Source organism: Pteropus alecto, unplaced genomic scaffold (genome assembly GCF_000325575.1).
Source record: "Pteropus alecto unplaced genomic scaffold, ASM32557v1 scaffold152, whole genome shotgun sequence".
Taxonomy (NCBI): domain Eukaryota; kingdom Metazoa; phylum Chordata; class Mammalia; order Chiroptera; family Pteropodidae; genus Pteropus; species Pteropus alecto.
The window spans coordinates 10,153,749-10,160,477 of NW_006432227.1; positions in this window are offsets into that span (position 1 = coordinate 10,153,749).

Consider the following 6,729-nt stretch of genomic DNA (forward strand, 5'->3'; position numbering starts at 1 on the left):
TAACTCCAGACTTGAGACTCACCATAACCACTACTAGCTACTTATGTTAAACAAGCCATATTCAACTCCTCCAGGCTTGGTTATTTCATTTTTATATAAATGACTAAACCTGTATTTCTTAGGTCAATAATTTTTACTCTTTACACAAATGCACAATAATAACGTATATATTTAACTAGATTGTAATGAGGACTCAAAAGCACTTAGGCATTTATTTCAGAAATGCCACAAACGTCCAGGCACCGTGCTAGACCCAGGGCACCCAACAGAAAACGAGGCTGACTGCGAGCTATACATAAACCTCCCCAGTCAGGAATATAGTAAAACGATACCTCTTAAAATGGTCAAAAGTAAACAGCAAATGCTAGTCTGTGGACTGGGTTCTGACAGTGTGGCTTAAACAATTTTAACAAGTACACGTCAACAGAAAGCCAATTTATTTTGCAGGAGTTAGAGCAGAAAATACATAGGTAAGGGCCAACATCTTTCCTATCGAGGCTTCCTAGAGTCTCCTCGGATGTCCCTCAAACGTTTTATGTACTGCATGAGATGAGGACTGAGGTGGGGAGCTGCTAAAAGTGGGGTGCTGAATGGCAAGGGTAGAAAGTCATGCTGACACCAGACAAGTGAGACCTCAGATGTCAATAACAGACACTTCGAGATTCGCTTGATCACGCACAAATTCCTTCTGCATAGTCGACGAAGGCTCCTATCCTAGGCACTCAAACCATATCTCCAACATGTGGGTGTCTGGAGTTCACTGTCTGTAAACACACTCTGACCTGTAGGACATTGCTAAATGGAAAACACCAGTGACAGCGTGAGTCTTAAGCAATCCTGGAGTTGTGACAGATACAGCTGAGGAGAGGTATACTCTTAACAAGAAAGTCAAAGGCAAGCGAGCATACTGCCCACTTAAAACAGAAGGTGGAAGTGATAGCGAAGATGTGTTTAATATGACAAAATTTATCTGACCTACACAAGCTGGCAAAATTCGGCCTCGATAAAGATTCTGAAGGTTCCACGACTCGTTCCTGCCTGACCCAGCACGCCCACAACTTCCTATCCTGTCACACCCTCGAGGGTGGTGGGTTACAAATTACGACATTTCCTGATTGACACTAGGCATCAGTGTGGGGCAAGAGATTTCAAAACACATAGCAGCCCCAGACGGGCGCAGGTACCATAGACTCCTTATGACTCTTTGAGGTAAGGAGAATATAGAATCAAAGCTGGAAAGTAATACTAAGCTCTGACTCATGAGACTGTTTTAATGGGAAAAATCCTAGTGAACTTTTTATAGTGTCAAGTGGGTAAATTATTTTACTACATCATTGCCATGAGACCTAAAACAGATTAAATTGAGCCAAAGGACGAACTTTTGTTAGAACAGCATCCCCTAGCTCTTGTGACTAACCTGTCCCTCACATCGCTGGACCAACAAAGTTTTTCTACAAAACAAAAATTTCATGTGTCTAAAACACTAAAACAATAAATACCAACAGAAAAATTTGCACGTCCCAAACTGATTACCTGTTTGCAACAAAGGGTTCAAATAAACAAATCGATAGATGTGTTGCTAGTTAGGATAAATTATCACGTAACATAATGAAAAATCAAAGCTACACTTTCAGTCAGTTGGAAGGCTAAAAAGAGGGTAAATTGAAATTACCCAAGATAATCTATAAAAGAGGAAGCATTTATTAAGATAAAGATTAATCTCAGAACATTGTTACTTCCTTCCGTGTCAAATGAAAAGCCTGCCCAACTTGCTACCTGCTGAAATAAGGGCATCCAACATAGACGGTGATTTAAGATTCATTCTTCCCATTTTTCTAGTGGACTTCTTACTAATTTAAGCCTAAACTGTCTCAGGGAGCAGCACCAAGCATGGTGTATAGTAAAAATTCCTTATTCTAGATCACATGATTCACATTTTATGATGACTCAAACATGGAAATTCGTAGCCAATTAAAATCTGAGAAATACAGTTACTCCAAAATATCCTTGAGTTCTTCATTACAACTTAAGATCCACGGCAAATTGAATGTTTTATCAACGTACCTCACATTCCTTATTCACAGATGTAGTCCATTTATAATGGAGCTTTGAAAGCAGACTATCCTAAAATCCGAACCATCCTCTCAGTCAGGCAAGATTGTCTTTTTTCTTGGAATTAGTAAAAGTTGATGGTCGTAGGTGATAACAATAGATTCATAGAATTCCCCAAACCCAGTCAAGTCTTCTCAAACCACGTTCCTCCCCACCCCACATCACTTTAACTTCAAAAGACTTTTGGGGCCAGCAGAAACATTTTATTTCCTGTAAGTGATGAGGCGAGCTAAAGGTCAAACAGATACACCGCACTCAACGGCAGTGAGAGGTCCACTTGCTAAAGCTGCGTCCTGTATGACTGCGATGCCCACAGCCTCCCTAGGCAGGAAGGGCTGCTTCTAAATGGACACAGAGGAGGAATCAGGATTATTTTAGCAAAAATTTCCTTCTTTTTTTTTTAACAAACCATATAAAAACTATTTATATTCAGAATATTTTAAAGAGTTCCTACAAAAAAGAAAAAGACAAAATAACCTAGTCATAAAATGGGCAAAGGCTACATATAGGCAAATTTACGAAAGGTAAATCTGAGTGACATTACTAGCAGTGCTCGACCTCATTAATAATTTTGTCAATTACAGTCGACATTCATGGTATTTTATATTCGTTTCAGGTATACAGCACAGTGGTTGGACATTTATGTAACTTACGATATGATCCCCTTGATAAGTCTAGGACCCACCTGGCCCTACACATAGTTATTACAATATTACTGACTATATTCCCTATGTTATACAAAAAATTTTTAATATTAAATGAGAACTAACCACTAAAAAGACTCCGGTACCTGCTTATGATTCTTTTACACATTAATTATGCTCACTTATCAGCAGCACTTACTAGCACACATGGTACTAAAGTTCTCCTGTTTGTTCTTTCATGAGAAAAAGATATTTCCCTTCAAAAATCCAGTCCAGTTCATATATTACCAAAAACTCATCTATGGCACAAAGGCAGATTTGCAATTTGAACATAACAGAAAACTATCGACATGCAAAGTCCATTTCCAGTGCTTTTCTAAGATTGCTACGTACCTCTACAGAATAAAAAACAGAAACCACCTGATAAAGTCACTAATGGTGAAGGGTTTGTCTGTTTCATAAAGCCTCAGATATGAACTATTTTGAGACATTTAGAAGAACCTCGGTAGCTTGGAATTCCATCCAGACTACACAGGAGAAAGTAAAATAGAGAATGAAACAGGGACTCTAATTTCATACTTTGCATCTGTTCTCCCAAAAACGTCATTACACTTATATAAAAGATTATTATACAGACAAGCTAATGTTAAAAACGAAGTTATCTAGATGTTTTTGAGTTCTGGAAACGATAAAGAAAAACTATTTTCATTATTTTGTTGGACGGTTTTACTTTCAGGATTAAAAGCAGAAATTCTAGAATTTAGTTTCTTCTGGAGAAGAGGTCGGCAAACTGGGCCACCTCTGCTTGATGTTTTTGAAAACAAAGTTTAATGGGAACACAGCCAGGCCCATTCATTTACATAGCACAGCTGCTTTCATGCTGCAAAAGCAGAGTTGACAGGTTGTGACCAACGTATTTACTGCCCGGCCCTTCAGGAAAACGCTTGCTGACCCCTGCCTAAGATTTTAGTTGAACAGGCTTAACCAGCGACTCAGCCCGCCTACTATCAGATGAGAGTCTCATTCGAATCTTAAAGATGTTACAAATCATAATCGGGCCCTTTTTGGTTTACAATAATATCATCAGTAAAGATTGGGAACCAGTCTTTTTTTTTTTTTTTTAAACTCCCATCACTTATGCTATGTATTGACTTCCTGAGAGCAAAGAGACTGATGTCATAGTCAAGACTTCTGGACCCGTCACTGAACCTCTCAGGAGACATGATGCCATGGCACAAAATCCAGGCCAGAACCAAAAAATGCACCTGGGTTCCAAGCCAAGGTTTCAGCCTGTTCTGTTGCATGGCAGAATCTCCGTGAGTCTTTTTTTTTTTTTTAAATAAGCATAAAATGAGGATAATAGTGACTTTGTGTGAGAGAGACTTTATAACAATTGAATAAGGTGATAAAGACTTTAACATGACCCTGCGACATGCCCTCTGGGTCACACCACTCCTGCATTCACCGCAGGTAAAATGCTCATCTTTGTGACACTTCCACAATGTCAACAAGAGTCCAGAGGCGAAGGCGAAGCTAAAGGAAACACAGCTGGTGCTTCTTGTTGACCTTCCCCGGCCTGCCTTTCTCATCTTCAAGTCCCAACCGAAACTCAATCTTCCGTCCGTGAGTTTCTTCAACGGCTCGTGGCAGCATCAGCCTTGGGTCCTCACCGATTCAGTCGTCTTGCTTTTCCTGGGAGATCCGCCCACCTGCACAGTTTCAAGAGCCTCCTGGGATGCCGAAGATCCCTTTTTCTGGCATCTACAGCTTACTGACTGTTGTGTCCTAAGCTTCGGACTCACACACACAGTGGCATAACCACTGACCCAACAAGGACGTCCCTTGGGTATTTCAAACTCAAGATTTTCCCAAGGGAGCTCACTGCTACCTTTTCCACTTATCTAAACCTATTCTTTTTCCTATGTTCCCATCCAAGAGACTAGAACCACCGTCTGCCCCATTGCCTAGGCAGATATATGGGGGTCCTTTGCGGACCGACTTGCACTGGCACCACCACTGTCTCATCCACTTTTTTATGCCTTCTACTTATAATCTGTTCATAACTCCACTGCTAAGTCCTGGCAAACGAACGTGATCTAAAGTGTTGTACGTACTGAAGGAAGATGGCTTGGAGCCCCGGCAGCCATTTTGACCCATGAAGACTGAAATCGACACTGACAACGAAAGACGTGTAAGAGAGGAGTTAGGTGTCTTCATAACACCACCTCAAAACTGCCACATCAGCCCTGGAGTCCATTTCCAGAATTTTATGGAAAAGAGAATTAAACGTCTCTCATTTAAGCCATTGTTATTTGGGATGTTTTGTTCTATCTTTGTAGTAAAATCCAATTCCAACAGAGAGTAAATTTCTCAAAACCACTCAGGCACCAAAGATTCAGGGAAAAATATCAACACATTTGGCAATAAAGCATTCTTATGACTCCCCTCCACCTCCATCGCCATCTCTCAAACACATACGTTTCTCAACTGCTAGTGTTCAGGGGATGATACCACTTGAAAATATAGAGTCTACTCAACAATCTTCCACATAAAATATTACTGATGCTATAAAAATAAATCGTAACAAGAAATTAGATTGATTTTTAATACTATAAAAAAATGCAGCTCGTCTCACATGAGAACTATTTAATCAAAGAATACACTTACGACATACTGCAGAGTTTTCATAAAGAACAAAGTGACTTTGTACAGTTAAGTAGAACATACTCAAATTAAAAGAGCTGTATTTTAGAATAAGTGGACAAAACAGTTGTAGCAAGAGTGAGTCTCAGTGATTAAAAATACAAGGGAACCCTGAATACACATCGAATGAGAAATCTCAAGGATGGTCAAGAAAAAAAGACATCTAGGAAGTCGTGGGCAGAAGAAAAATTAATGAAGGAGGGAGGGCAGAGTAAGCAAAGATACAGAAACGTCACTGTATGAAAAAATGGCCATTCAACAGAAAACATGATAGCGTCTACACTGAAGTCTCAAAAGAGAAAGAGGATGTGTGTAGCAAGCGATTTTACACAGGGTTAGAAAAAGGTATGATGTGAAACTGTCTCAGCACTGATAGCCTAGGTCGAAAAAGTCTCATGGAAGTAAGTCACTGAATTTGGCTTTTCGAATTCTGTCAGATATAATCACATCACGTGTAATAGACTTTTGCTGGCCCCACAGCTCGAGGGAACCGCCTCGCCCCAAACATTCCAACGCTGGGAGATAACAACTGATTTGCTACTGCAGTTTGCACACAAGAAGATCAGGTGGCTTCTCACCTTTGACCAAATTTTTTTCTGGGTGAAAAAACAAGGCTTTGGAAAGACTGACATTTACTGCACCCTACCCAGATCTGACACACCCGTCAAGAGGTGAAGCAACGCAAAGCCAGCAACAGGGACAGTTCCTGAGACAGGCCCCGCAGGCACAGGTCAAGCGTGCCTGAGCTCGCAAGGGCCCTGGGAAGTTCGAAAGTTTGAGATTTCCAAGAAATAAAACAGTGCCTCCAAAATACAAGAAGACCTCCAGATTTAATTAAGTGTTAAGCGTTGCCATGGAGGGAATGTTTGTGGCCCCTCCCCCAAATTCATGTTGAAACCTAATGACGGTGTTAGGAGGTGGCACCTTCTCAAGGTGTCAGGTCACTAGGGCAGAGCCTTGATGCATGGGATTCGTGCTCCAATCAAACAGGCCCTGGAGAGCTCCTTGTCTTTCTGCCCCATAAAATTACAGCAAGAACTCAACTTTCTACTAACAAGAAAGAGAAGCCTCCCCAGACACCAAATCTGCTGGTGCCTGGATCCTGGACTTCCCGGCCCCCAAAGCTGACTGCAGTTAACATTCGTGGTTTAAGCCAAGCCACCCGGTCTGGTTATTCTGTCAGAGCAACCCTAACAGGCTAAGGCAAGCATCTGCACTAACAGTCACGCCAACGAGCTTCTACGACACAGATAGATACACAGTCACGCAA